Source organism: Molossus molossus, unplaced genomic scaffold (assembly GCF_014108415.1).
Source record: "Molossus molossus isolate mMolMol1 unplaced genomic scaffold, mMolMol1.p scaffold_m16_p_2, whole genome shotgun sequence".
NCBI lineage: Eukaryota > Metazoa > Chordata > Mammalia > Chiroptera > Molossidae > Molossus > Molossus molossus.
The window spans coordinates 3,940,806-3,968,103 of record NW_023425355.1 but is presented as its reverse complement, the minus strand read 5'-3'; the positions used below and the strand labels follow the sequence as shown (position 1 = coordinate 3,968,103).

Genomic DNA, 27,298 nt, shown 5'->3' with positions numbered 1-27,298 from the left:
CAGAGGAGGAAACAGGGCCCAGCAAGGAAGGAGCAAGCTACAGGGCTGAAGCTAAATCAGGCAGAGGGGACTGTTGGGGAGGGGGCACGAGGAGGGTTCCTCTGACCTCAGCTGCTGTGTGTGCACGTGGAGAGGGTGCGCGGGGCCTTGTGTTAGAGTGGGTTTGCCTTTACTCATCTTCCCTCACCGCCCTGTGACCTTCCTCCAAAGGACAGGAATGGGGTGGGGTGTGGAGGGGGTGGACATCCTGCTTTGGGTGTCTGTGCCACAGTCCCCAAGTGCTCTGCCCAGGGTGACCTCACCTATTTGTTTGGGCCAAGGCAGGCAGACATCCCTGAGGGAAGTGGGGAGGGGGTGCTCCATCTGCCCACAGCAGAGAACCTCTGCTTGAGATGGGCCAGTAAAGCCAGGTCAGGGGCCCATCCTCTGTCACACTGCCGCAGCCTGGTGGGTCTGTTACGCTGATGCTGGGGACCAGCCCTTGATCAAGCTGATACAGTACTTTGGTGTTTGTTGGGGGAAAGGGGGCAGGCTTTTGGGTATCTGGGGAAGAACTGCTGGAAGGCCCTGAGTGGGCCTTGGTTCTCGGCCTCCAGCTGCCTGTGCAGGTGCCTGGAGGCCTATTGAACTGTCCCAGACTTGCCCCTCGGTGGCTCTAGGGGGAAGGTGGGAGGGAATGAGTGCCTCTGTGACCTAGTGTAAGGAGGGGGAGCCCGGACAGGGTGAGTGGCCCCTGAAACTCCCCTGGCCTGCGCCTGGCTTGTGCCTGGCTTGGCCAGTGCTCCGGCGGTCCGCACAGCCAGCCCAGGGCACAGCCAGCCCAGGGCTCGGAGCCCAGCGCAGAGCTCCTCCTTCTCTTCCAGGGTCTGCGGTGTCTGGAGTGAGCACAGCCATGGTGGTCTCAGGGCTGTGGGCTGAGAAGGGGTCTTTGTGCTCCCCTCAGGACCTAGCTCTCTGTCCTCCGCCCCCACTTAGCAATGCTCATTCAGTGAGGTGCCTGTGTGCCTCTCACCTTTGCAAGCCCCTCCCACTGCCATCGCTACCTCCCCGTGGCTGGCCCTACTCTAGCTGCCCCTCTTAGTGCAAACCCCTTGCCATGGTCGAGGCTCCTCAGGACTTCTTTTATGAGCTGTAACTAACTACCCCACATTGGGGGAGCCTGATCAATAGCCCCCTTTCATGCGGCTGGGTGGGGGCCCCAAACCACCAGGGAGCAGGCCTTTACCCTCCCAGACCTGACTGGCGGGCTTTCCATGAGGCATGCAGGAATGTGTGTGCAAATCCGAGGACACCCATGGTCATGCACTGGACGGGCCTGTCTGCATGTAATTCATTCCCCCTCAGGCTTCTTCTCCCCTTTCCTCCTTCCCAGCTGCGTTTCCTGGAACTAGTAGCTGCCGCTCCTTTAGTTCCATGGAAAAGAGTGGTGGAAGGGTCTGTTTGGTTCCTTCCTGATGTTACCCTCAGCCACTCCAGACTGGGGCGACGGGTCTGCCTGCAACAGCCTGCAGAACCCCCATTCCTCGGCAGGGAGGGGTGCAGGGACTGCTGTAAGTCCTCAGGCATTTATTGGGACCCAGGTGTCTTGGAATGAGGCTCCAAGTTTTTCTCTGCCACCGCCTAGAAGAAAAGAGCTGATTAACCCTGGAAAAAAGCTTGGCTTTGCCACCCATTCAGTGCCATCCTGCCACCTGTCACCACCTTTACAGTATACCCTCACAACCATTCTCAACTGTGCCTGCTAGAGACTGTGTTCTACCCTCCTTCGACAGCTGGAGAGGCTGATGGTTGGAGCACACAATGATTTGCCTTGGGTGATATGGGCAGAAAATGGAAGAGCTGAGCCTAACACCCAGGTTGCCTACTTCCTGATCCAGGGCTGTCACCATGTCTAACACTTAGAAGCACTTTCTACGTGCCAACCATCATGCTAAGTGTGATTTAGCCCAGTGGACCTGCTCAATAGCTCTATAAGGTCAAGGCTGTGATTATCATCTGCACTTTACAGAGGAGGAAACTGAGGCACAGAAAGCCGGAAAGTCAGTTGCCCAAGGTCACACAGCTAGTTAGTAGCAGAGTTGGGTTTTGTACCCAGGCTCCAAAATGCATTGTCCTGCCTTTTGCATGGCACAGCTGGGCTGTGGTTGTAATAGAATGAGGGACGGCCCATGCCTCAGGCATAGAAACACGCATGCGTGCGGGCTCCCCAAGGCTTCTTTGCCTGCCCGCAGCCAGCCCTCATGCACTTTGCATTTTCCTGCCTGGCATCTGAGCAGGCATCCAGGACAGCAGCAGTATTATAGGACACACAGTCAAGAGTAGGGGCTTGTGGAAAAAGTGATACCAAGGACCTAAAGGCTCCAGTTATCTCCTGAGACACTGAAGGTGCAGCCCAGAAAGGAGCTTGTGGAAAGGTACCATTTCCTTGTCTGTTCCAGGCACCATTGCCGACTATCTGTTACATGCAAGACTCTGGCTTAGGTTGCGGGTGGAGGTGGCTTGGGGAACAAGAGATGGTGGTGGGATTGAATGAAATGAGCTGTCTTTATCTTTCTGAAGGGATTGAGCTCTTCGTGTCTTTCTGAAGCTCATGGGGTAAAGGAAGGAGATCAAACAAGACCCAAAGAAACAGCCGACACATCTCTTGGGCCATTTCAAAATGTCATGATGTGCCGCCCTGGCCAGTTTGGCTCAGCGGTTAGAGCGCCGGCCTGCGGTCTGGAGAGACCCGGGTTCGGTTCCCGCTAAGGGCACGTGCTTCGGTTGCAGTTTGTCCCCGGCCCTGGTTGGTCGTGCGGGTGGCAGCCACTCGATGTGTCCCTTCACGTCGATGATTCTCTCTCTCTCTCCCTTCCTCTCTCTCCCTCCCACTCTATCTGTACAAAAAATGGAAAAATATCCTCGGGTGAGGATTAAAAAAAAAAAATGTCATGATGTGTATATGGCAAATATTAAGATTTTAGCTTTTCCTGACTATTGTGTTCACTCAAGTCACTCAACAGGTGTTTTTATTGAGTATCTACTCTATGCTGGACACTGGGAAGCTCTTGTTCTAGTTATTTACAATAGTTCTTTTTGTACTTTTTGTTGTTTTCTGGTTTGATTGCCTTAAAAAACAAAAACTGAGTGTGTATCTGACTTGGTTAAATGTATCTACTGAAAGATAAGTTGGTTTTGTTCATTATTCATATGATTGTAATTTCTTCATGGTTGTCCCCTCCATATCTTTTGACAGTCATTCACCCACTAGCACACATTGCTGAGAAACTGCTGTAGGCATTGTACTTGGTGCCATGGGGTGGAAGGAATCTGCCCTGACATGGTTTCCTGCCCTTAGGGAAGCTATAGGATCATTGCAGGACCTACACTTTATATCTTTGTAACATTTTCCAGAAGCAAGATAAGTTTGGCTCCAACTCAGAGCCTTAGGGATACTGTCAGATATAACAGCCCAGCCCCAGAAAGGAGGTCATCTCCCTTCCCTGAGTAGAATTTAGTATCCAGGAGTGAGTTCTGGTGTGCAGGCCTCATCCATATCTAAGACCCACAGGGACTTGTCTTGTTTTGAACAAAATGCCACCCGCAGTCTTGTCATTGAGAGGAAAGGAGGCGTACACACTGGAGGTAGCCTTGCTTCATCATTTCTCTTCTGATTCTTATCAGGGCTAGCAGGGGAGAAAGGCAGGAGAATTCCAGTTTGGCCTAGTGGACTGAAGGCCAGACAGGAGAGGGGGCACTGGGGGCTAGGACTGGCTCTGTCTCTGCCTCTAGTTGCTGTGCTAAGAATGGCTAATTTTTTGCTCTCGCCTGTTTCTGGTACTCTAGCAAGCAAACTATGTGAATGCAGTCCCTGCTTTCTAGGAGGCTCCACTTCATTTCTCCTATCTGTTAGGGGTGGAGAAAACAACCAGTGTGCATGTATCATCCCTGCCTTAGATTTGCTGGGTAAACTTGAGTGAGTCATCTCTTCTCAGTTTCTGTACTTGTAAATGTGAAGGATAGTGGTTGGATGCATGGGCTCTTGGGTGCACCCAACCCTGGCTAATAGGAGTCCCCAATATAACAGTGAAATCAAGGCTGTGAACTTGTATTGGACCCTTGTGAGGAAAGGCAAGAGAGAAACCAAATCTTAACACCGTTTCTAAGTGAATTGAAACAGGCTTTCTTGTGGTGCTCGCTGTCACAACCCTTGGGATCTCTCTCCTGCTGTGATTAATGCAGATACCCCCAAGTTTCCCATGCATTCCTTTGCCGAGGTACTGTGTGGACTTGGGGTACAGAGCTGGGGCAGTGGGGAAGCTGCAGCATGCTGGAACCTGGCAAGGGGGGAATGGCAACTTCCCGCTCATTTACTGTCCCTGGTCTCCCTTGGCTGCCTCTATCAATCAGATCTCACGGAAGTTGTGTTTTCTGATCTCCCAGTAAATTATCCTCAGCAAGCCACCGAGCCTTCCCGTGCACATGGCATATGTACTTAAATCCCCACACGGTGCCAGACACATACCGATCTCAATAAATGTTAGTCTGCGCCCCTGGCCCACTGGCTCCTCCACTCTCAGTCGCTGGCTCTTGGCTGGCGCCTTTACCCCCCCACCACACGGCGTGACCCGAGGAGGAGGCAGCGGCGAGGGGATTGGAGGAGTTGGAAGGCAGAGCCCCGCCCACCACAATTTAGAGGACACTCTGGGGAGCCTGGTAGGCCGGACTGCATCCTCATTGGTCGAGGGCCCTAGCAGTGGGCGGGGCGTCCCTGGCGCCCTACTCGCCGCAGCTCCCTCCCCACCTGCCCCGAGAGTGGCCTCGGGTTGACAACAGCTAAGCAGCCACGGCAGCTGCGTCTCTGGCTGGCACCGTTACCCTCGCCCGACCCCAGGCCCTGCGCGTGCCCGGGACGGAACCGTCCCCACTGCACTCTCTTCCTGCCCGTCAGCAGCTGTGTCTGGGTCTCGGACCCGAGGCAGTGAACGCGGCCTCAGGTAGGAGTTGGGGCGACGACCCACGCAGGGGAAGCGAGCCAAGGAATTTGGGGTCGGAGCCGGCAGGCCGCGCTTGTCCCAGGGAAGCCCCAGGAGTGGGGTGATGAAAGACGGCCGCCGGCCCGTTATCCCCGGCCGGGCCGGGCCGGAGCCACCGCTCTGGGTTTCGGAGGCGGCTGGAGCTAGGCGGGGACGGCGGGCTCCTCTCTTCGCCGGGTCATGCCGCTTCTCCACCCTCTTCTCTTTTCTCTGCCTTTCAGGGCTTTCCAGGAAGCCCCTAGTCGGGCGGTTTGGGCTTTCCCTCCGCCAGTGCCTTCCCTTCTGAGAAACGCCCCGGACTTTCCTGGCATCTGGATAGCTACGGGGATCAAGTCAAAACCTTCGGATGAGTTGCATTTTTAAGGGCTCGGTTTCCTCCTGAAGTCCAAAATGGTTTCGGATGAGAGAGCCCCTGAGCCTTTCAGTAGAAGTTTTTGGGATTTCCCAATTAGATAGTCTGGGCTTCTCGCCATTTCTCCTCACCCAAGACTCTTGAAAGTTGAGCACCAAATTATGACTCAGGAAACTGGGGTTCAACCACTCATTCATGTGACCTTAGGAGAGTCATGCAACTTGTGTGTGCCACAGTGTTTTCAACTGCAATTTAGGGGGTGGGCTGTCTAGATTTCGGGATCTAAAGGGCTAGTCTCTTCCACCTTCACATTTGGTGACCTCGTGCATGGGTTCAGACTCTTCACTGGTAGGTAAAGGGTTGTTTCTAGGGCTTCGAATGAGAGGAGCTATGCAGATGGAGCTTTGTGGTGATTATGTAGCTAAGCCATCTAGAAAACTAGCAGTGGTGGTGGGGAGGGTGAACAGCCAGAGTGAAGGTGGAGCCAACACAGAACTCGGTGCCCCAGAGGTTGCGCTGGAGGGCCCTGGCGTGTCTCCTTCCCATTCAGAGCACCCAGATCTGCCTACCAGAGAAGAGGGCGATGAATCACACTCAGGGCTATTTTCAAACCCTGACTCCTACTGTGGAACCTGTTCCTGTCCCCACTCTAGGGAATGCTGTCCCCACCCACCATCTGTCTTATTGCTTTCTGAATTTTCCCTTTGCTTTCACCTTCCCGGAATGGAGGAAGACAATTCTTGTCTGGGGATGAGAAAGCAGGCAGCCCAAGGGCGCAGACAAGTGGGGGCTGCATGTGGTTTCTGAGTGGAGCAAGTGGTAAGAGTGTGATGGGATTGATGATGTTGGGGGCAGGGGACTCTTTCACCCTAAAGCTATAGCTACCATATCTTGGAACACTCTGGGCTGGTCCTCGTTTTTGGGATTTGGCCTTTGTCCAACTATGTTCTGGATTTGGGATTTGAGATTTCTGCTCCCCAGGCCTCTGTAGTTAGGGCTAAGAAACACCACGTGGATGGATAGAGTTTGTTTGGTCTCCCCTATTTGCTTTCCTTCTCTCCACCCCTTAAGTGACTCTTGGAGAATTATGCTAACCCTCTGCGGCTCCCCTCCCTAATATGGAGAGAATAGACTGTTAGGAGATGACATCTGGAGGTGTTTAGAGCAAGAAGAGGAGCTGAAGGTGTGAAAGGGGCTGTGTACCCTGTGTGCGTGTTGGGGGCAAGGCTTCTGTATTAGAGCACAACATCTTCTGAGTTTGAGCAGAGGAGCAAAGAAGGTGGCACACAGAGGTCCAAACTTTGGCCCTCTCTCTCTTCTTGAAGTTTTAAATTTTCATTTTTAGGGCTACTGATTAGAGAAGGAGCAGAGGACCCCTGGAGCCAGGTAGAGAGATAGCAGCAATGACAGGGAAGGAAGAAGGTCCCAAGAGAGGAGAGGAGAGAGTCTGTGGTCAGGATGCTGCTGCAGCTGCCAGTGTTTTTCTGCGAGGAGACTACCAGAGCTCCCTGCTGCAGCTGTGGCAAGTTCAGAATCAGTGATGACAGGCTGTGCCCCTACCTTCTGGGGGGAGGTGGGGGGAGGAGTCTCTGGCTGAAAGAAGGAGTTGCTTCTGGCAAGAACAGAATAGGGAGAACTTTTTCCTTGGGCTCTCAGTTTGGGTAGAATGAGTGTCATAGCTCTGGGTCTTTGGGAGGCTATTATCGGGTAAAGTAGAGATTGGGAATCTCAAAGATGCGAGGGTTTTAGGAGGGGAAGTATAAGTTCCTCCATCTACCCTGTAACCCTAAACAGAGTAGCTGAGCATAGGTCTGGGCAGACAGTTCTTGTGCCGAGTGTTTATGAAGGCTCTGTTCATCTGTGACTTAGGGTCGTGTGTGTACGTGTGTGTGTGTGTATAGGGGGTGTTGGTCTAGGTAAACTTGAATCAGTGGATTGGAAACCACAGTATGGATCGTGGTCAGTCCGAAGTCCTATGTTTATATGCTGAGTCTCTGTCTCTCTCTTTTTTTTTTTTTTTGTTAATCCTCACTTGAGGAATTTTTTTTTTCATTGATTTTCTTTGATAGAGTGGGAAGGAGGGGGAGAGAGAGAGAAAGAGAGAGAAAAACATCAATGTGAGAGAGACATATCGATTGGTTGCCTCCCACATGACCCCCGACCAGCACCGGTGATCAAACCTGTAGCCGAGGTACATGCCCCTTGACTGGGAATCAAACCCGAAACTCTCTGGTCTGTAGGCTGACGCTCTAACCACTGGGAAAAACTGGCCAGGGTCTGAGTCTCTTCTTGCACAGCCCTCCACCTTGGGAACTTGCAGGCTGATCGTTGCTGTACCTGTTACTTCAACGCAGGGACAGGATGTTAAGTTCCTGGGGTCCAGGGTGGTATGCGGCAAAGAACAGGGGATCCAGGCTCTGCCACTCCACTTGACATCTCAGACTCTTGGTTTTCCCCCCACTTTTTCCACCTCACTGGATTAAATGAGGTAATCCATGGTCAAGTGCTTTTAAATTTTGTTTTCTTTTTTTTTGCATTTATCTTCAGATAGAGTGGGGGGGGGGGAAACATTGATGTGAGAGAGACACATCAACTGGTTGCCACCCACACGACCCCAGCTGGGGCAGGGATAAACTGCAACCGAGGTACATGCTTCGGGCCAACGCTCCAACTGCTGAGCCAAACCGGCCAGGGCTCAAGTGCTTTTTAAACTACCAAGTGCTGGACAGATGATTACGTCCAGGCTTGGTGCTTGGTCTTATGCAGGAGGCCAAGCATAACCCCACCTTCAGGGAATCTACCGTCTAGTTTGGAAGTTAGTGGCGTAAATAACACATGACATGCCAAGTCCTTACCTCGGTGAGGGCTTTTAAAAAATTATGAAGCCCTGGCTGGTTTGGCTCAGTGGTAGAGCGTAGGCCCCATGGCAATGAGTTGAGGGTTCGATTCCGGTCAAGGGCACATACCTTAGTTGTGGTTCGTCCCTGGCCCTGGTCAGGATGGTGCGGGAGGCAACCAGTCGATGTGTCCCTCTCACGTCGATATGTCTCTCTCTCCCTCTTTCTCCCTCCCACTCTATCTGAAGATAAGTAGGAAAATATCCTCGGGTAAGGATTAACAACAATTATTATTAATAATTTCAAGCAAATATAAAAGTAGAGATGGTTGTTAGTGTAATAAGGCCCCATGTACTTCAACAACTATTAACCCATGGCCAATCCTGCCCTAATTGCACATACATCTTTCTTGTTATTTGGAAATTAATCCCAAACACCTTATCAATTTATCCACAAATAGTTCAATATGTAGCTCTAAAATACAGGGTCTCAAAAAACAAAAACAAACAAACAAAAAAACAGCCACGGTACCACTGTCGCAACTAAAAGTCCCTTAATACATCACATATCCTGGTAGTGTTCATATGTCCAGTTGTTTAGCACATTTTGCCCTGGGAGGCCTGACCAGGGAGCGAGTGCTTTTGATAAAGGGGAAGGTGACTGACAGAGGCAGTGACATTTGAGCTGAACCTTGGAAGAGAGGCTCAGGAAAGGTTCGAGCTGGAGGGATTAGGGAGCTCTGGCCTTCATTTTACGGCGCGGCCTCCCAGTCCCTGAGCTCCAGCCCCAAGGCTGACCTGCTGAGGCTTCTTCTCGGCGCTCTGCCTGGTTCTCTGTTGGGAAAAGGGAGTTCTCGGGCTCTCCCTTGCCTTCCCAATTCCAGGCAAACCAGGAGCTTGGGCAGGCCTGGGAGAATTCCTGGGACGCTGCTCTCCTCCCAGCCCCTCCCCGATGCCTGGCCCCTGAGGCTGGTTTGGAGCAAAACAGGATGCATTCAGGATGAGCGTCTTTCCCAACTTGTCATCTAATCGCCATGGCCCAGCTTGGAGCTTCCTCTCTCATTCATGATAAAAACCCTCACTGTCTCGCTTTTCCCTCCCGCCCCAGTGAGGGTGTGCTGACTTCCTCCCTATCCGGGCCAGCCCTCCACCCTCATGTGTGCTGAGGGACAACTTCCCTCAACCAGGCCTCTCTTCCTACCACCCCAAGTGCTCTCCCCGGCTGCAGCGTCCGGCTCTTGGGCTGTCCTTGGGAAAGGAGTGGCTCCTCTCCAACGAGCCTGGGGTCCTGCCACCGCTTGGTTAATGATTGAGCCACATAATAACCACCTTGGAAAGTCACCTCTCGGGGATGCCCATTAACCGATTCCTTGTCCACCCCAGGCCTTAAAGGGACCCCATCCTGAACCCATACCTTCCCCCAAGGGAACATTAACAAACATCCAGTCACGGGAACTTCTGAGGCCAATTAAATGTCTGCCCCTCTGTCTTGGGCAAACAGAAATAGTTCTTCACGTTGCTTCGAGGACACACATTCAGCTTAGGTGGCGAGGGAACTGAGTTGATAGGGATTCCTGTGAGCAGTGGGGCAAGGGTGTTTCTAGGCATCGGAGTCACAGAGGGGTAAGGGTGTTTTCAGGAGCATTTGACGCCCTGATCTCAATTCAGAAGTCTAAAGGAGCAAGAAAGTTCTGCCATTATGTGGGGTGGGATGGGGCCTGTGTGTGCCTGTCTGCGGCACAGCTGTGGGCCCCTCCGTCCCAGGCTGGGATGTGAGCTGGAAGCCACACTGCTGCTGCCAGGCTGCAAGAAGAGGCCTTCCTCGGAGAGCTTCTATGTTGACAAGCAGGAGGAGTTGCGAAGGGTCAGGCTAAGTCCCAGGTCCCCTTTAGCAGGCTCTAGACCACAAGCCGTTTTCTGCCGGTTCAGCGAGAAGCGAAGGAATCAACATTTCCTGAGTCCTGCGGCCTCACTGTAGAGGCAGGAAACCTGGCTTCTAGGTGTGCTTCTCTGTCGCTACCTCTCCATGCGACTTCAGGGAAGGCTTGCTTTCTCCGGGCCTCAGTTTCCACATCTTTAAAATGGGAAGGGCAGGTGGCACAGACTCTGGTGTCTCAGGCTCCCTTTCAGCTATGAGAGTATGTGCTCCCAGTTAAGACCCTGTTCTTATGCACAGGCAGAGGTGAGCTGGCTTCAAATTCTGCCAGACCCAGTCACTAAATGTCCTCAGCTGGCTGCCAGTTGGGGCCTGCTGGGTCTTGCCCTACCACAGCTTGGGTTTTCCTTGAGCAGGGGCTTCCCTGCAGTTTGAGCTCTGGCCCCTCCCCATGTTTGTGTCTGCCCCAGCTGGCCACCCTCTGACCCATTCAGCCGAAAGTTAATGAGTGACCTGCTCTCCCTGGGTAGTCCCAGCCCAGGGTGCTGCTGGGATCCCAGGTCTCTGTGGGAACCGGCTGAGGGCTTAGTGAGCTCCAGTCACCTTTACGCTTTCTCCCATGATGCCCCGGAGCTAAGAAGCAGATAGAGCTCGGTGCAGAAGGGCCTTCACAGGGCACTCGGTCCAACTCTCCTGAAGCTGGGATCTTCCTGCCACCACTCACGCAGTTCCACTTCACCTGTCTTCAGTACCTAGGGTTGCAATGTTTCAAGGCAGTTGCTTTCATTCATGCGATGTCCGAAAGTTTTATTTCATGTTGAGCTGAACTCTGTCTCCCTCTGACTTCTACCCCTGGGCCCTGGCTCTGCTCTCTGGGACCACCTAGACCCTGTCTGCTCTGTCTGACTTCCTGAGATCTGAGGAAGGAATCCAAGTCCCCATGCATCTTCTCCAGGGCTAACAGCTTCGGCTCTTCCGGGGGCTCCTCCAGAGACCTGGGACTGGCCCTCTTTCCAGCCTCACTACCGTCCTCTGCACATGCTACTCTTGTGGCCCTTGGGGTAGGAAATGGGGTTCTAGAAGCTCCTCAGTCTCCTCTGTTCATTTCTGGGCTGAATTTTTCCAGAAGAGTTCTCCATGATCTTATTCTGAACCGCAGCCTCTGGGTCCAGGCACCTCCTACAGCTCTCTCAGATGTGTTCATCATTCAGCTCCAGCCAGCTCCCATGACTGGGAGCCCTTGGAGGGGACAATCAGCTTCTCGTGCCCCCTAGCAGAGGGCAGTCCTGGCGAGAGGAGGCACGCCCCTTGATGAGGTGACAGCAGCACACTATGTGGGCGGCCCGTGTACACAGCTTTCCTGTCACTCGCTTTGGTCTCTTGAGCTCGTGGGGGCGGAGGGAAGGGGATATTTTAAGGAACACTGAAGCCGGAAATGAGTATGAGCCTGCCCACAGTGGAGCCTAGAGGGGTGAATCAGACAGGGAGAAACCCCGGCTCAGCCATTTCTCGTCTAGCAGTCAGTGACCATGACAGCGATGAATCCTCCCATGTCTTCCAAGTTTCCAAGGCGCTTTGACTCCCATGGTCCCATTCTGTTCTCAGAGAAGCCCAGTGAGATAGACAGTGCGATCCCCCTGGGTGATCTCCACCTGTGGCCCAGGAAGGGGGCAGGGCATGGGCTTCAGGAAGGGGGCATTTGGAACCCAGGTGTCCTGACACTCAGTCTTCCCTGTTTCCCCCAAACCGCAACAAGTAGCAAAGGCCGCTGGGCTGACTGCAGCTTCCCCACCACAGAGGAACCTCTGTCTAGGCTACAGCTCTGTTCCCATGGTTGAGGGAGTGACCTCCAGGGGAGGTGGCCGAGGATTTCCTGTTCTTTATCTGGGCTGGCCAACGGCTGGGCTGTCTGAGGTGTGAGACAGGCGCTTGCTGCCAGCTAGTTTGCTCCACGCTGAGGTCGAGTCAGGCTGGGCAAGGGGCAGGGAGCCGGGGAAGCCCTTGCCCCACACATCTGGCCTGAGTGGCCCCCACCTGCATCAGGCCTTCTAAATGGGAAAAACAAAGAGGGGCATGTGGGAAAGGGGCCAGAGTAGAGCCAAAGCAAAATACATCCTGAGTTGTGCACACAGTCCCGGGGACAGGAGAGTCATGGTAAAGAGGGGGTGCAGTGGTACATGCAGCACTGTGTGACATTGAACAAATTCCTTAATGCTTGTGAGGTTCCATTTTGTGAGCTATAAAACGGACGTAGGTATCTACCTTGTGGGAGCCAGTGTTAGAGCCAAGAGTACAAACAGATTTATTATGGTAGTCTGGTGGTACTTTCTGCCACCTCGTCACTTTGCTGGTTTCACTGAAGCAGGGATGTGCAGTGCTCAAACTTGCCACCTACTGGGCATTAAGTCCGGACTTTTCTGTCACTGTAGATTCTACCTCCTCCAGAAAAATCTCTACCTGGCCACCTTCCTCTATCCTCCTTTACCGGTGCTTGTGACACTGCAATATGGGCTGTAGGACCAAGAAGGACACCAGTGACAATAGTGAACGCTTCTAGATTCTGGACACATCTTAAGTTACTTAATTCCATGACAATACTGTAGGGTAGGTACTGCACTCATCACCTCCACTTTACACATGAGGAAACTGAGGCAAGGAGAGACTAAATGAAGAACTTACCCAGGGTTACACAGGTAGGGAGTGAGGGAGCTGGGATGAGGACCTAGGCAGACTGACCCCACCACCCACACCCTTAGCAACCGTGCCATGCCTCTCCTCTCCCTTTCCTAGGTGCCTGGCCAGGAGGCAAGAGCCGAGGCTTGGGTCTCCCTTCTGCCCCTGACTGCTTATCACACCCACCAGTGATTAGTCAATCCTGGGCAGATAGTCCCCAGATCCTTGCTTGCCCCCCTCTGCATGTGCACAGATGGACCGAGTAGAGCCACATTGGGGTGGAAGAGGGTGTGCAGGAGGGAGATGGGGGTGGTTCTGACAGCAGTAGCAGGCCCGCTTGATTAGCACCTTCCAGCATGGGGGGGTGGAGACCAGGCTGCTGGGTGGCATCAGGGAAGAAGAGGCACTTTAATGAGCTGTCTTGACAACTGGGGTACATTATTTAGAAGGTATGGTGGTAAGAGAGGCAAGGTGCTATCTTGATTAATTTTGTGATCCCTTCAGCTGGTACAGCCCCTGCTGGAATTGGGTATGTGGGGGGCGATTTTGTCCAGAAGCTGTAGCCCTCCCCACAGTGTTCCCACCTCAGGGCCCTTGGGTGCTGCAGGCTGCCTTCCATGAGGCTGTATCACCTGCCATCATTTTGCTCTTGAGCTCCTTCTCTGTTTTCTTGCATCCAAACATGCTCCCAGGGGTGCTACAGAAGAGTCCCCCTCAGTCCCTCCCTGAGAAGGATGGGCCTGGTAGCAGCCCTGGCCAAGTACTCCAGGGGTGTTTGACTTTTTTTTTAATGTTTTCAGACCTTGGTGCCAACTAGGTCCTGGCACCAAGTAGGTGCTCAGGTAATATTAGTTGAATCAGCGCATAGCCAAGAGGAATAGATTCAAGACCAGAGCCTAGGGAGGCTGACATGGTAGCAGATGAACAGGAGGGCTGTGAACATTTAGGCGGGCTCCTGACCCCATCCGCAGTCCATAAAAGCCACTTGGCCTTTCATAGGCTCACTTTCCCCACTTGAACAGTAGGCCTGCTTTGGACAGGGCTGCCGTGGGGACCAGATGAGATCTGGGATGATTAACTTGTTTCTCCACTGATGGGAATTTACTTCAGGCTAAGGATTCATCCTGTACAAACCCTGGCATGTGTTTTTATGTCTGTGGCCTAGGCTATTTAATGAGGAGGATTCCAACTTGGTGTCTCTGTGCTAGAGCCCCACGCCTAAATTTGCAATTTGCTTCAGCACGTCTTAGCTGCTGACCTTGGGCAAGTTACTTACTATCTCTGGGTCTTGGTTTTTCATCTATCTAATAAATTATCAGAGCGTTTATCTCACAGGGTGGTCGTGAAGATTCAGTGATGTAAACCATATAAAAAGTAACGAAAGAAAAGAGAATTATAAGATCTCAAAATAACAGAAGTCAAGTGGCCACACATAACCATTAGAAGCAGGCAGTGTTCCTAGATTTCAGAATGCACAGTTTAGGGCAGAAGGTTTAGTTCCTTGCTAATTGTCCACTATTATATTCTAAGCTACTTGAGGGCAGGGAATTGCCTGCCTCCTTGACTGGGACAACTTCAGTCAAGGTATTGCTGGACTCATTAAAGACGTCCAACCCAGATTTGGAAATGAGTTTCCTAAAAGGGTGGGAGTGGGGGATATCGATGGCACCAATGCTGGAGTCCCTGTGAGATGGTTAGCTACTCGAATTTGTAATTTTCATGGTATATTTAAAGATGTTTGACTAAAAAAAAAATGACTGTGGAACATTAAAAAATAAAGGTAGATTTGTACATTATAACCCTTAATAAAACATCTGTTTTAATGTTTTTAAAAAAGTAGCTAAAGAAATACTGGGACATAACAATGACCTTTTGGCTGTAATTATTATCTCATTTTGTACTTGCAAAAATCTTATGTTGTTGGTACTATGATCATATCACAGTTTTACAGATGAGGTCACTGAAGCGTGAGAAGCAAAGTCTTGCCCCATACAATATGGCACACAATAAGTAATCAATAAATATTAGTGTGTATTATTAATTATATATAATTACATTCAGTATCATAAATTTTGTTATCAATAATGAGCACAGCCACAGCTGAAAAGTGGTGGAACCAAGAGGAAAAGCCACGTCTTCAGATCGCTAGCCTGTTATTCTTCCCACTGTACCCCAGAACCTCTATGCTCTTAGGTCTTACGAAGCCTTTTGGCTACCATTTTGAGTTATGTTTCCCTTTGCGCCACTGTGGCCTGAGCTTGAATGGTGTCACCTCCTGCCCTCTGCACTCAGCATCTCAGCCCTCCATTTAGCTGAGCACAGGGCTCAGGGGAGGGTTGTGGCTATTGCTTCCACGGAGAGGACAAGTCTGGGCTGAGGAGGCTGCCTCTCTCGAGTCCGTTTCCTTTGTGTCAGAGACAGTTTTCTCTGTATCTTAGGGTGGGGACAGGCTCCTTCAAGGCATTTCCTGTCCGGGGGTTTATATTTGGCCTCAGCAAAAGGAAAAGGAAGTAGGCAAGGCGGTGGGATGTAAAAGTGGTGGCACAGGGTCAAAACGGGTGAGTGCCAAGACCTTGAGGGCCAAGACAGGGAAGCAGGAGATGGTGCATGTCCCTTCTCTCAAGTGAGCTTGGATGTCCTACAGGAGCTTGCCATGGGAAAGCTAAGTGCACCTTGGGGCCAGAATGCCCCCACGCTCAGGAACACTCTATTTTCCCTCTCACAGCTTTGTGCCTTGGTTCCTGGCCCTGTGGTTACTGCCCTGGGGCAAGGTTCTTGCAATGAGCCAGTGCACCGAGTTGCAGCTGTGGGCTCAGTTCTGTGTCCTTGCCTTTGGGATATCAGAGAAGGGGGTGGAGTCAGAGGTCCACACACACTGTTTAGTTTGGAAGCAGGACTTCCTGTCTAGGTGTTGCCAGAACATTCATTAGCCCTTACCACATTGCCGTGAGGATTCTGAGACCAATAGAACCCAGTGGAGTCAAGCTTTGGTTGAGGTAGGGAGACATTCTTATGCTTTTGAGAAGGTAATGGAAATGTGTAGGGGACCACTTCATTGAACTGAGTCATCAGGTGGTAGGGGGTTGGTGAGAAGTCAGGGAAGGAAAGCTTCATGGGAGAGGATGTTCAGCTTCCATCTTGATGAATAACAGGAGTTTGCAGATTCAAGTCAGGCTGGGTCAAGAGTGTGGAATACCTAAAGTGCCAGGTAGAAAGCAGTCTGATATATCCACCCTGACCTGTGGGCCATGGGGAGCCTGTTAGGTTGTAGAGTAGGAGAGTGGCCAAGACAGAGCTGGCCTCTTGGAAGAAGAAGCTGGCAGGATGACCTGCTGAAAGGAGAAGCTGGAGGCTGGGAACTCAGAGGACTGAAATAATCCAGGCATGAGAACCTAGAGCACGGTTGAGTGTGGGAAACCGTGACCATTTGATGGAAAAGTTGATAGAACGTGGTGACTAAATACATGAGCAGAGAGAGAACAGACCAGGATGACTAGGCATTTAAGCCTAAATGTTTGGTGCCTTTGGAGGCAGGAAATCAGGAGAGCTGGCTTAGGAGGGGAAGATAAGTTTGGTCTTGGTCCTGCCTCTCACTTGAGTATCCTAGAAGAGAATGTGCAGGGGAGGACAGCTCTCTCTACTGAACCAGCTGCTGCCAATCACACCTACCTCTGCCCCACGTCTAGATTTTGGTGAATGACCATTATCAGATGGGGAAACTGAGGCTCAGACAGAGATAGTAGCTTGCCTAAGGTTATCCAAGAAGTTCCCTAGTGGAACTAAAGCCAGAAGGTAGTCCTCCTGACCTTCATTCTGGTAGTCTGCTACAGCACAGTGGAGACCAGTTACAACTGGTCTCACATCTGCCGTAGACTGGTTAGGCTGGCGGCTCTTGCCTCTAGGTTGGGGACTGAAGGCGATGGGGGAGCACATGGCTTATTAAAACAACTGTTTTTCCTGTCACCATGACCTTGTCAGAGCACCTGGGACTGTATTGGGGGCAGGATCCCCTGGGGGCAAGAAAGCTAATGGAGAGACTGCTGCAGAACAGGTGGCGGCTTTGACCTTCACTGTCACAGGGAAGCCCTGGGCCGGGCAGGAATGTCAGCTGCCTGCTTTGGCCCTGCTGTATCTAGTGCTAGCCTAGGTGACCACAGGCCTGGCCGACTCTGGACCCAGATTTTTAAGCAACCCAAGCAAACCAGGGGTCTACTTTAGCCACAGGGCCCTTATGACCCTCTCTTAATGACCCTCCCTTGCAGCTGCTTATGGAGCTCAGACCAGTTTTGTGAGGGGAGGGGCACAGTTGTTGGTTCCTTGTGTAACTTTCATATTTATAAAAACTGAAGTAGAACTGCCACCTCTCCCAGGCTGAGCCTGCAAGAGGCCCCAAAGACAAGGGACCGCCATTCTTTGACTCACTCCACAGGAGATCCCCAAGGTGGGGTGGGGCTGCCTGGAGGTTCCCGAGGCCCCCAGGTAAGGCATCACACTTCAGGTCTGGAATCAAACTTTTTTGGTTGCAGGGGCTGTTCTGTGCATTGTAGAATTTGAGCAGCATCCGTGGCCTCTACTCAGTAGATGCTAGTTGCGTCCCTCCCCAGTTGCGACAATCAGAAATGTTTCCAGATATTACCAAAGGTCCTCTGGGGGTAATTTCCCTCGTTGAAGAATCCCTGTAGCCCTGTGGCCTTGAACATGGAGTGTTGAGGATAGAGGGGTGTTAGAGGGTAGAGTCACACATGCAAACCTGCCACTGGCCAGCAAGAAGATTCAGTGGCTTCATTTTATTGCCAACCAGTCCCACAGTACTGTACCCTCCTGGGCCTTTTGCCATGTTAGTGCCTCAGTTGTGTCAGGGAGACTTCGAAGTGTCGCTTGCATGGGCCCAGGAGCTGGCATCAGCTGTAGCTCCATCGGAGACTGAGGCTGGCATCTGAACAGGTGTAGTAGGAGCCCCATGTTCTGCCCATTGACCTAACAAGCTGGAGGCCAGCCAGTGTCTAGCACTGCCAAGCTAGGCCGCTTGAAACCCGGGGCCCTTGCTGTGGTGCCCTCCTGTGAGGTTTGGAATGTGGGATGAGAGCTATTTTGGTCTTGTCTCCCTTCCTCCCTCCGCCTCCCTGCCCTGTAAGACTCGGTTAGAGTTGTGATCCCAGCTAAGAGCAGCAGGAGCAAGGAGAGACAAGAGTGTGCCCAGCCTCCCGTGGTCAGGGGATTGCAGACCCTCCTTCATATCTGCTCCAGGGTCAGGGGGGAGTCTTGGGAGTGTTGGAATCCATGACAGCTTTTAGTACAGGTCCTTGTGAAGGCTCCTCTCCCTTGGTCCCCCAGAGAGAAAGGTGGCATAGCCAGGTAATCACCTGTTGCAGTATCTCAGCCAGGGTCACTGCCATCCTAGAGGGTCCCTTTGTGCAAATTCAAATGAAGCACCACCTCTGAGGGACCCATGGCTCGAGGATGGGTGGGCACGCTTTCTGTGTCCTGGGCCCCTTAGTGTCTCCTTATGGGAGGGTGAAAAGGGCTAGTCATATGCACTTGGGGCCAAGTGACATGTAAGCCCTCTGCCAAAAGTGCAACATCTCCTTAAGCAGGTCCCTCTCTAGGAGTGGGGGTGTGCAAAGGAAACAGGCCTTGCACCTTGGGTACCAGCTTGGCCTCACAGAGCCCACCTTGGGGACTCGGGTGCTCAGAGGTGGTGGCAGTCCCGGCCTTTTTCCAGCACTTTAGAATGCTGGCTTTCCTGCTGCGCTCCCTGAAGGTGGGAGAGGCCATGCAGATAACGCATCTTGTTTGGGAGACAGTCATCCTGCCGCGAGGGCCACGGAGGAGATGCCTTTCCAGATAAGGAGCTAAGTACGGTGAAGGAAACCAACAGGCTGGCTGGAAACTGCCTTATGGAGCCGGCCAGCTGTGGGAATGAATTACCTTCACAAACACCCACAGACCTGCCTGCTCCTGTCCTACCATATGCATTCGCATTACTGTTCCTTGCTTTCCCCTGCTCCTGTGCCCAGCCCTAGACAGGACATGGACCAGTGATTAGAATGGTCTGAGCCTGGCCACTGGCTAGAACTATTCCTGAGACCTATGTGAGGACGTTTTAGCTGGCCACATCTGTTCAGGGGGTTCTCGGTCTTGGTTGCACTTTAGAATCACCTGGAGAGCTCTAAAAAACAAACAAACAAAAATGAATGCTGTTCCCTGAGATTCTGATTTAATTGCTTGTGACTGGGGCTCTGGCAATGCATTTTGATTGATTTTGATTTATTTAATTTTTTCAGCTTTTTTTTTATTGTTGTTAATCCTTACATGAGGATATTTTTCCATTGATTTTTTTTTTTTTTTTTTAGATAGAATGGAAGGGAGGGAAGAAGGGAGGGAGAAAGAGAGACAGAAACATCAATGTAAGAGACATATTTATTGTTTGCTTCCACAAGACCCCAACTGGGAATCGAACCTGCGACCCTTTGGTCCGAAGGATGACGCTCTAACCGCTGAACCACACCAGCTGGCTGTAACAGACACTTTAGTCTGTGCCCTGTGTCTTGCCTGGTCCCTAGGCTTGAGCTGGGTTGGGAGGGAGCAGCCTGAAGCAGGCCGAACCAGTGCCTGGGCAGCTCTCTCACACTGGTGGGTGACCACAAGGAGTCAGGACCGGAGATTCCCAACAGTGGCACGAGAGGGCGGAGTTGGTGACATTGGCTTATTGAGGCCTGCTTTCCCAAAGCTTAGTTGCTCACTACTTTCTCTTTTCCTCCCAGCCTTTTCTCTCACTTCTTTACAACTAGGATGCACTCAGAACTGAACTTTAAGACTGTGCGCTGGGCTGGTGTGGTTCAGTTGGTTGGGTGTTGACCCACGCACCAAAAGGTCATCGGTTCCATTCCTGGTCAGGGCACATGGCTGGGTTGCAGGCTCGATCCCCAGTAGGGGGCGTGCAGAAGGCAGCTGGTCCATGTTTCTCTCTCTCTTCCTCCTCCATTCCGCCCCCTCTAAAAAAAAAATCAATAAAAACACATTTTTAAAAAGACATATAGATACAAAGTTCAAGTATTCAGAGCAAAGGAAGCCCTCTCTAATCATAGCTTTCATGTAGATACTTTTCAAAACCAGATAGAACCTGACCACACACTGACTAGCCAGGAAGGTAGGCAGGAAAGTTACTGGTCCTCACTGTGGATTTGGAAATGAAAGCTTGGAGCATGAGCAAAGCTGCCTAAGATGACTTAGGCAGCAAGCACAGGAGGGCTTAGTTGGAAAAAGCTCTTTCTCCAACTCATTTATCACGTTTGGGCATTATTGTGTTTCCTCCATGGGGAATATTGCTACTTTTGTCCTGGGAGCATAAACTCGACCCTCCTTCACGGACGCAGCCCAACACCAGAAGCCCTGCCTTTCTCCTGATTGCATCCTTCTCTGCACAGAAAAATGCTACGTGCTAAGAGGGTCCCTGGTATGTGACCTGTGCAAGTGTAGGTACAGATACCATCATTGACCTCGAAAACCATCTGCTTCTGCTCATCCAGTTTTTCTTTGATGCTCCCTCCAGGAGGCTTGTGCGTGTGGCCCTGGGGCCTGATTTGACCCCAGAGCTCCCTAGTATGCCTCTCCCCACCCCCGACCAGATTTTTGGCTTGATTCAGCTGGGTCCCTCCCCAGGGGGAGAGTCTAGGCTTAAATCTTGATGGAATCCAGTTTATTCCAGCTGAGTGCCGTCCCTGACCTGTCCTGGCATATCACCCTAGCCTTGGCCAGAGCACGGCTTGCGTAATATAGAGGCTGAAACTACTGGAATCTGCACATCTGGACACAGGCAGGACCAGGGGCCACAGGCACACATTCCTATATCACTCGCCTCAGCCTGCCCGGTGTCACTCTCCCCGCCAGGCATATAAGGCAATCTGCAGTCTGGGCTGCCTGGGCCCCAGCTCCAGGTGAATTGATTCTTCTGGGGGCTGGGTGGTCACTCCTGGCCCCAGCCTGGGCAGGCTGGGACAGGTGGGAGGGACAAAGGCAAAACACCTTAGCTCAGCCCTTAATCACCAAGACATATGTCCCCGACTGCTCATGTGGGAGGAGGCCTCAGGGCTTCCCAGCTCTCCACAGGGTGGTATGTTGTCTGTTGTCGGGAGCCAATGTCCCTGATATCCGGTTGGGCAATAACCTATTGCATTCTCCAGATTCCCGCCAGGGAGGGCTGCTGGTGGTTCCGGCTGTGGCCCTGCTTCGGACTTCTTGGCTCCTTTATCTTTTCTGGGCTATGGTGGACTCTGAAACTTCTGCCTCATAACCTCACTTCCCCGAGCCATTTGGCTCCAATTCCGACAGTGATATGGATGCTGCCACTTCCCAGACCCACAAGGGAGCTCTAGCTGGGCCCCTTTGTCCCATTTTCTCCTTTTCCTTGGGAGGCTTCAGTCATGGTGGGGAGGGAGCTCATCTGTTGAGTGCTTGGTACTATATGTCAGGGTTGTTTTTTTTTTTCTGTCCAGCATTTTATTGAAAGGTTTTATTTTGCAGAGGAGGAAACTAGGTCTTAGAGAGGTTAAACAACTTGCCCAGTGTCAGAGAGCTAGTGACTGACAGCTCCAGGATTTAAACTCAGGCTTGTCACTCCATGAGACCAGAAGGGGCAGAAGACAAGTTTGAGGGCCAGGGGCGGGTTCCTTGGAGTCCAAGCCCCTTGTGTACCTGGCATCTGAGGGCAGGTGTACATAATGCCATGGAGAAGAGTCTTGGACCTGAAGGTCACGGTCACAGTCTCAGTTATGACATTTAATGCTGTGTGACTTGGAAAAATCTCGTGGGCCTCAGCATGCTCCATACAATAGCTTTCTATTTTTTTTTTAATATTTAAAAATTTATCTTTATTGTTGAAGGTATTACAGACGTCTCCTCCTTTCCCCCCATTAGCCCCCTCCCACCTTCACCACACTATCGTCTGTGTCCATGCATATATGCATATAAGTTCTTTAGTTAATCTCTTCCCACCCACTCCCTTCCCTCTGAGGTTTGTCAGTCTGTTCCATGTTTCCATGCCCCTGGGTGTATTTTGTTCATTTGTTTATTTTGTTCATTAGATTGCACATATAAGGGGGGGGTCATGTGATACTTGTCTTTCTCGGACTGGCTTATTTCACTCAGCGTAATAATCTCTAGGCCCCTTATACTGTACCTTTTTTAAAATACCCATTCAGAGAGTTCCACCACAGACCAATAAGATCAGCATGTGGGCATGGCATCTTGTGGAATTGGTATTATAAAAACCTCTTAGTTGTTTCTAGTATGCTTGCAAGCATGACAGTCCCTGAGCTAAGTGATCTAGGTCAGCGCTTCTCAAATTTGGATGTGCTGTAAATCACCCGGGAATCTGGTTCAACAGAGATTCAGTTCAGTAGGTCTTGGACTTCACGTGCCTAACACACTCCCAGGCGATGCTGATGCTGCTAGGCCAGGGACCACACTTTGAATAGCAGAGGCTACAGGGCCTTAAGTATGAAGGCAGCAACTTGGCCCTTGCCTGAGTGAGCTGGTCCCCATCCTGCCAACCCTGGCTAGGGCCACTGCCTGGCATTAGGGGAGAAGGCAGACTACCACTCTGCCATGGGCCCTCTGGCTGAGGCAGACGGGGCTAACAGGACTTCAACACTGTTCTGTGCCTGCCCCTTAGGCTTAGGGAGGAGCACGGGAGTAATGGACAGGCAGGTGCCTCTCTCCTTCCTTCTCTTCCTCTTTGTTGTGCCCAAACCATGAGTGACAGGGGGCTGTAGTGGACTTCAAGGGTGTGTTCCTGACATGCACACCTATCCCTGGGGATTGGCTCCCTGACCGGGGTGGCCATACTAGCACTGTGGCCTTTTAAGTGTCACTGTTTCCTTCTAGGCCCACTTTTCTGGAAACGCTGGTCTGGTCCCTCCTTTGGCACCTCCCCTTTGTCTTCATGAAAGGAAAGCAGAGCTGGCTGCTGGGAAGGGCTCTGAAGATGGGAAGGCCCTTCAGGAGAAGGAGACTAAGGGGTGTTTGCAGCAGCTGGCTCAGCTGGCCTAGCAACACAACCATGTCCCCCAGATGCTCCCTGGGTGGGTGTGAGGTCCCTTCAGACTGCTCTTTCCACATCTCCACCCCCAGACCACCACCCACCTAGAGACCTGGAGCCTTTCCTAGGCCTGCATTTCCCCTGCCAGAGGGGCCGAGGTAGAGCTAGCTGGGGACAAATGCTTCCCACGACCTCCTGGAGGTCCTGGGGGTTCCTAAGTCTTTATCAGAGGTTAGAGAGTTCCAGTAACAAGAAACGTGTAGGTGCATACACAGCCCAAGGGGCCTGTGGAGTGTGTATGCGAGCACACGAGCCCACACCAATCCACCTGGCTCATGGACACGAGCAAACTTGGCTGCAGCTGTACACAGAGATGGATGCCAGGCATACGACCAGGTACACATGTGTGCAGCTTCGCCCTGTTCCTGTTTGTCCCCAAAGCCCTCAGCGGCCCCAGGGACTGCACAGCCTTCTTTCTTCCCTCTCATTAGTGTGGGACCCTTGAGCATACTGGTAGTTTTCCTGACCGACTTGCACCTTCCCACACTCTTTCTTTCGTCCTCCACTCGCCCGGCATACCTGAAATACTGTTTTGTCCTTTAAGTTGTCGACCCTGGCTGCCAGGTTCTCATCCCGGGTTCCTTGTGGGAGGGCACTGCAGACGGACAGCACTTGCTGTCTTGGAAACAGCACACCAGTCTCCTTGGAGTCACCTGGTCACAGGTGCTAAGAAAATGAAGGAAATGGGGACAGGACTGTGTGGCCACCATCAATGCCAGGTCCCATGTCCCAGCCCCCCTGCTCCCTGGGACTACCTAGGGAGGGACAAAGAGCTGCCGGGGCAGTCCTCGGGCTTCACTGCTGGTACTCAGCCTACACTGGGCCAGGAGGGCCTCCTCTGTGGCTTCCGTCCAGCTGCACGTCTGCACCGAGGCTGGCAGGAGTGTCCCGCTCAGTGCCAGGAACTCCCAGAGCAGAGGCAGGAGACCGACTCAGCCACGGCCCTCCCAGACGCCCACAGTCAGCACTGGGTGATGCCGCAAATAGGCCAGTCTCAGGGGAGAGCTGGGGCAGCCCTGGGAGGCTCCCAGGGGAGAGAGGGCTGGAACTCTCTGAGCTGGAGTCAGACTGAACTTGGACTCCAGGCCTCGGACTGCTACCCTGTCAACCAGGGGCCTGGAGACGAGCCCTTCCTTTCTGAGCTGACTCAGAGATCCGTGAAACGGGGTAGGAAAACCTTCACAGCTGCTTGTGTGTTCTCAGTGGCATTTGGTTATCAAGTTGCTGGGGAATGTCGGCTTTGATGAGGGAAGAAGAATTGGTGAACATTTCTCTCTCTAGCTACACTAGGACGGTCTAGCAAGGCTGTGGAAGGGAATGGCTCCCTGAGGAAGAGGGGTGAAGACATAGCTGTGCCTCCCCCTCCCAGCAGTACTCCTTGACCCTGATGCTTTGGGAAGGTGCTGCTGTGGCAGATTCTGTTCTTGGGCAGGGGCAGGACTGGGACAGGTAAAGAATGAGGCTCAAGGAAGGGGTCCCAGGATGTACAGGGCAAATCCTAGCGGGCTCGGACAAGCAAATGTGCCAGCCCTTCTGTGCTTTTCTTGCCATTTCTGGGTCACCAGAACTAGGGGTGCCTGCCTGCTGGAGGTGAGGCAGCAGCACCCATCATCCTGCTAACCTCGCCTCTCCACCTCATTCTCTCTCCCTGTTCTGTTTCAGTAGCTGAGGCCAAAAAAGCATGTGAGTGGCTCCGAGCAACAGGCTTTCCTCAGTATGCTCAGCTTTTTGAAGGTAAGATTCCCCTTCTTCACCCCCAAATGTTCCTTCTCCTCCATTTCTCATCTGTGAAATGGGGCAAATCAGATTCTTACTCTGACTGCACAAGAAGCTGTGTACGCTGGCCCTGCTCCTAGAGTTACAACCTCTCTTTTCTCCATCATCATCTCTCCTGGGTGGCTCTTCTCAGCTCTCGCGAGCTCCGCATGGCCCATTGTGAATTAGCTTGTCTTGACCAGGGCCAGTGCTCTGTACCCTTCTGAGGATGCCAGCTGTGGAGATGTGGTGTGGAGCGCGGACCCTGGCAGCCCGGCCCTCGCCTCATCTTCCCCATGGTCTCATTCCTCCGTTTGCCTTCATATTTCAAATGTTCAGTAACGTTGTTCATACTTGCTGATTCTACTACTACTCTTCTTCCCACACACCACTGCACCCTGCTCCCCACCCCCCCAACCTCGCCAACAATAGTCCTTGGCACCCTCGCCAGTGACCTTCAGGTGGTCGAATTCAGTGCTCACCTCTCAGGCTTTAATCTCCCCAGAGCATTCAGTTTCTAGGAGCCCTGCTCTCCTCACTACCCCTCTGGCTGCTGCTGTCCATCTCCTCAGCTGACTCTGCTTGTGCTAAATGTTGGGTTGTCTCAGGGCTAAACCCTGGCCCCTCTTCTCTCAACATTTCTTCCCAGGAGAGTCTTGTCCAAGTACCAGCTATACTCTCATGACTGCCAAATGTCTCTCTGTCCAGACCTCCTTCCCAATCTGTAGCTTTGTCTGTTCAACTGCCAGTCAGACCTCCCCATAGTATCGCCACCCACTCAAGCCCCACATCCAGGAATCACCCTCAGTTCATCTTTTCCTTTGTCCCCCATAGCTAACCCTTCTCCCTGCAGAACAGTTCATGAATCCATCTACTTCCTACCTCCTTCACTGCCACATCAGTGTGACCTGCTGTCACCACGCACCTGGCGTAGTGTGTCAGTCTCCTTCTTGCACTCCCAGCACACTTAGAATGAGGCCAGCCCAGGTGCTTTATCCTCGCTGACAAGACCCCATGAGCCAGCTGCCCTTTCTTTACTCCTCTTCCTTTTGCTCACCACAGTCCAGGTTCCTTTCCACCACTTGTTCACTCCAGGCCCTTTTCCTCTTCGGAGCCTTAATGTTAGTCCTTCCAGGAACTCTCTACCCAGGGTCTTTGCATGGCTGGCCCCTTCTCATTCTTTAGGACTCAGCTCAGAGATCAGGTGGGCAGACCACCTTTCTAGGAGCAGCCCCCACCCAGCCTGTCTTTACCCCATCACTTTGGATGATGTCTTCGTAGCATTTATTACTGCATTCTCCTGTTTTTTGTTTTTCTTTTCCACATATTGCTTATTGTCTTTTGTCCCCAGGAGAGTGGAAGCCCATGAAGGCAGGGACCACTTCTGTCTCATTTGCTGGTGTATCCCTAGTGTCTGGCACAAAGATGCTCAATGAATATTAGGAAATGAGTCAATGGGCTGGTGTTACCAATAAGGCAGAGAAGTGTGGGATTTCCCGGCTGCTCTCACTTCCTCCCCAGTTCCTTCCTCTCTCATCTCCCCTCCCTAAACCCCAGGGAGTGAGCTCCATGCTCTGGGTAGCAGTGGGAAGTATATATTCTGTCTGTGTTCTCTCCCTGCTTCCCCAGTTCACCTTGGGCTAGGGAGGAGGTTCCCTGTTTGAGCAGCCCAGGATTCAAAGGGGACTGAGGGAGCCCATGTTAATTCTTGGCAGCCACCCAGGGCCTCAAGCCTGCCGTCCTCTGTGGACCTGACTCACTGACCGATGGGCTCTCTCGTCCAGCACTACCCTCCGGGCCTCTCCTTATGCTTCCTGCTGGTGGCCAACCCGAGCTCCCTGGACTCTTCCTCCCCCTAGGCCTCCTCCTTCTGCCTGCTCGCGCTGGCCTGCCCTCTGCTTCCCCAGCCTCCCCTTTCCAGCTCCAGACCAACCATCCTCAACTCATCTTGGCTTCTCTCTGCCATGCAGAAGGTTCATTCCCCCTGGACATTGGCTCTGTGAAGAAGGACCACGGTTTTCTGGACGAGGACTCTTTGGGGGCCCTGTGCAGGTAGGGGGGCTGAGGGCCAGACCTGGGGGACTGGGGCCCAGCTTGGGGCTTCCTCGTGAAAAACAAACAAACAAACACCCTGTTCCCCTAACCCAGGAGGAGCCTCACCTATTAACAAAGCTCTGTTTTCTGGGTCTGTGACACCCTCACCCAACCCTTTAGTTAGATCCCACAGACAGTCCTCTGATTTGTCCCTTCTCTACTTACACTAGCTCGGCCCTTGTTTGAGGTCAAACCACGACTTCTTGGATCCATTGCAGCCTCCCAACTGGCCTTCCTGCCTTCCTCCTCTGCATCCCTCCTCATCATGGCCCAGCCACCCGACAGCCACTAGAGTCACTTTCCTCTGCTTAAAACGTGTTACTACCTGAAGGGAAAAGTCCAAAGCTTTTGAGTATGGCACCTGAGACCCTCCACTATGTGTCTTTGGCCAGATTTATCAGCCTCAGTCCCCTCTCATAATTATACCGTGTCCCAAGCTCCTGTTGAAGCCCGAGATAGGAGTCCCCCTGTCTCTGTCCCTTCAAATTCCACTTCTGTCTTCCAGGAACCCATCTGACTCTAAGCACTCTGTTCATGGAAGTTCCTTTTCCCACCCTCTGTCTACTCTGTTCTTGAACCTTTCCCATCTCTGTAGCGA

General features: G+C 52.2%; 1 protein-coding gene and 1 pseudogene across 4 annotated transcripts in view; one reads left to right on the top strand and one right to left on the bottom strand.

The window, feature by feature from the left end:
• Positions 1 to 1,037, bottom strand: part of LOC118636056 — a 32,670-nt pseudogene extending 31,633 nt beyond the window's left edge.
• The window catches only part of STARD8 (StAR related lipid transfer domain containing 8), a 39,119-nt gene that overhangs the window by 2,395 nt on the left and 9,426 nt on the right, over positions 1 to 27,298 (top strand). For 2 of the 4 annotated variants that reach the window (XM_036271203.1, XM_036271201.1), the window contains exons 1-3: positions 4,829 to 4,976; positions 24,517 to 24,585; positions 26,577 to 26,658. The gene's annotated coding sequence lies outside the window, so the exon portion shown is untranslated. Of the gene's footprint in view, positions 1 to 4,828; positions 4,977 to 24,513; positions 24,586 to 26,576; positions 26,659 to 27,298 lie in introns of those variants that run through there. The other 2 variants (XM_036271202.1, XM_036271200.1) reach the window with 2 other exon arrangements.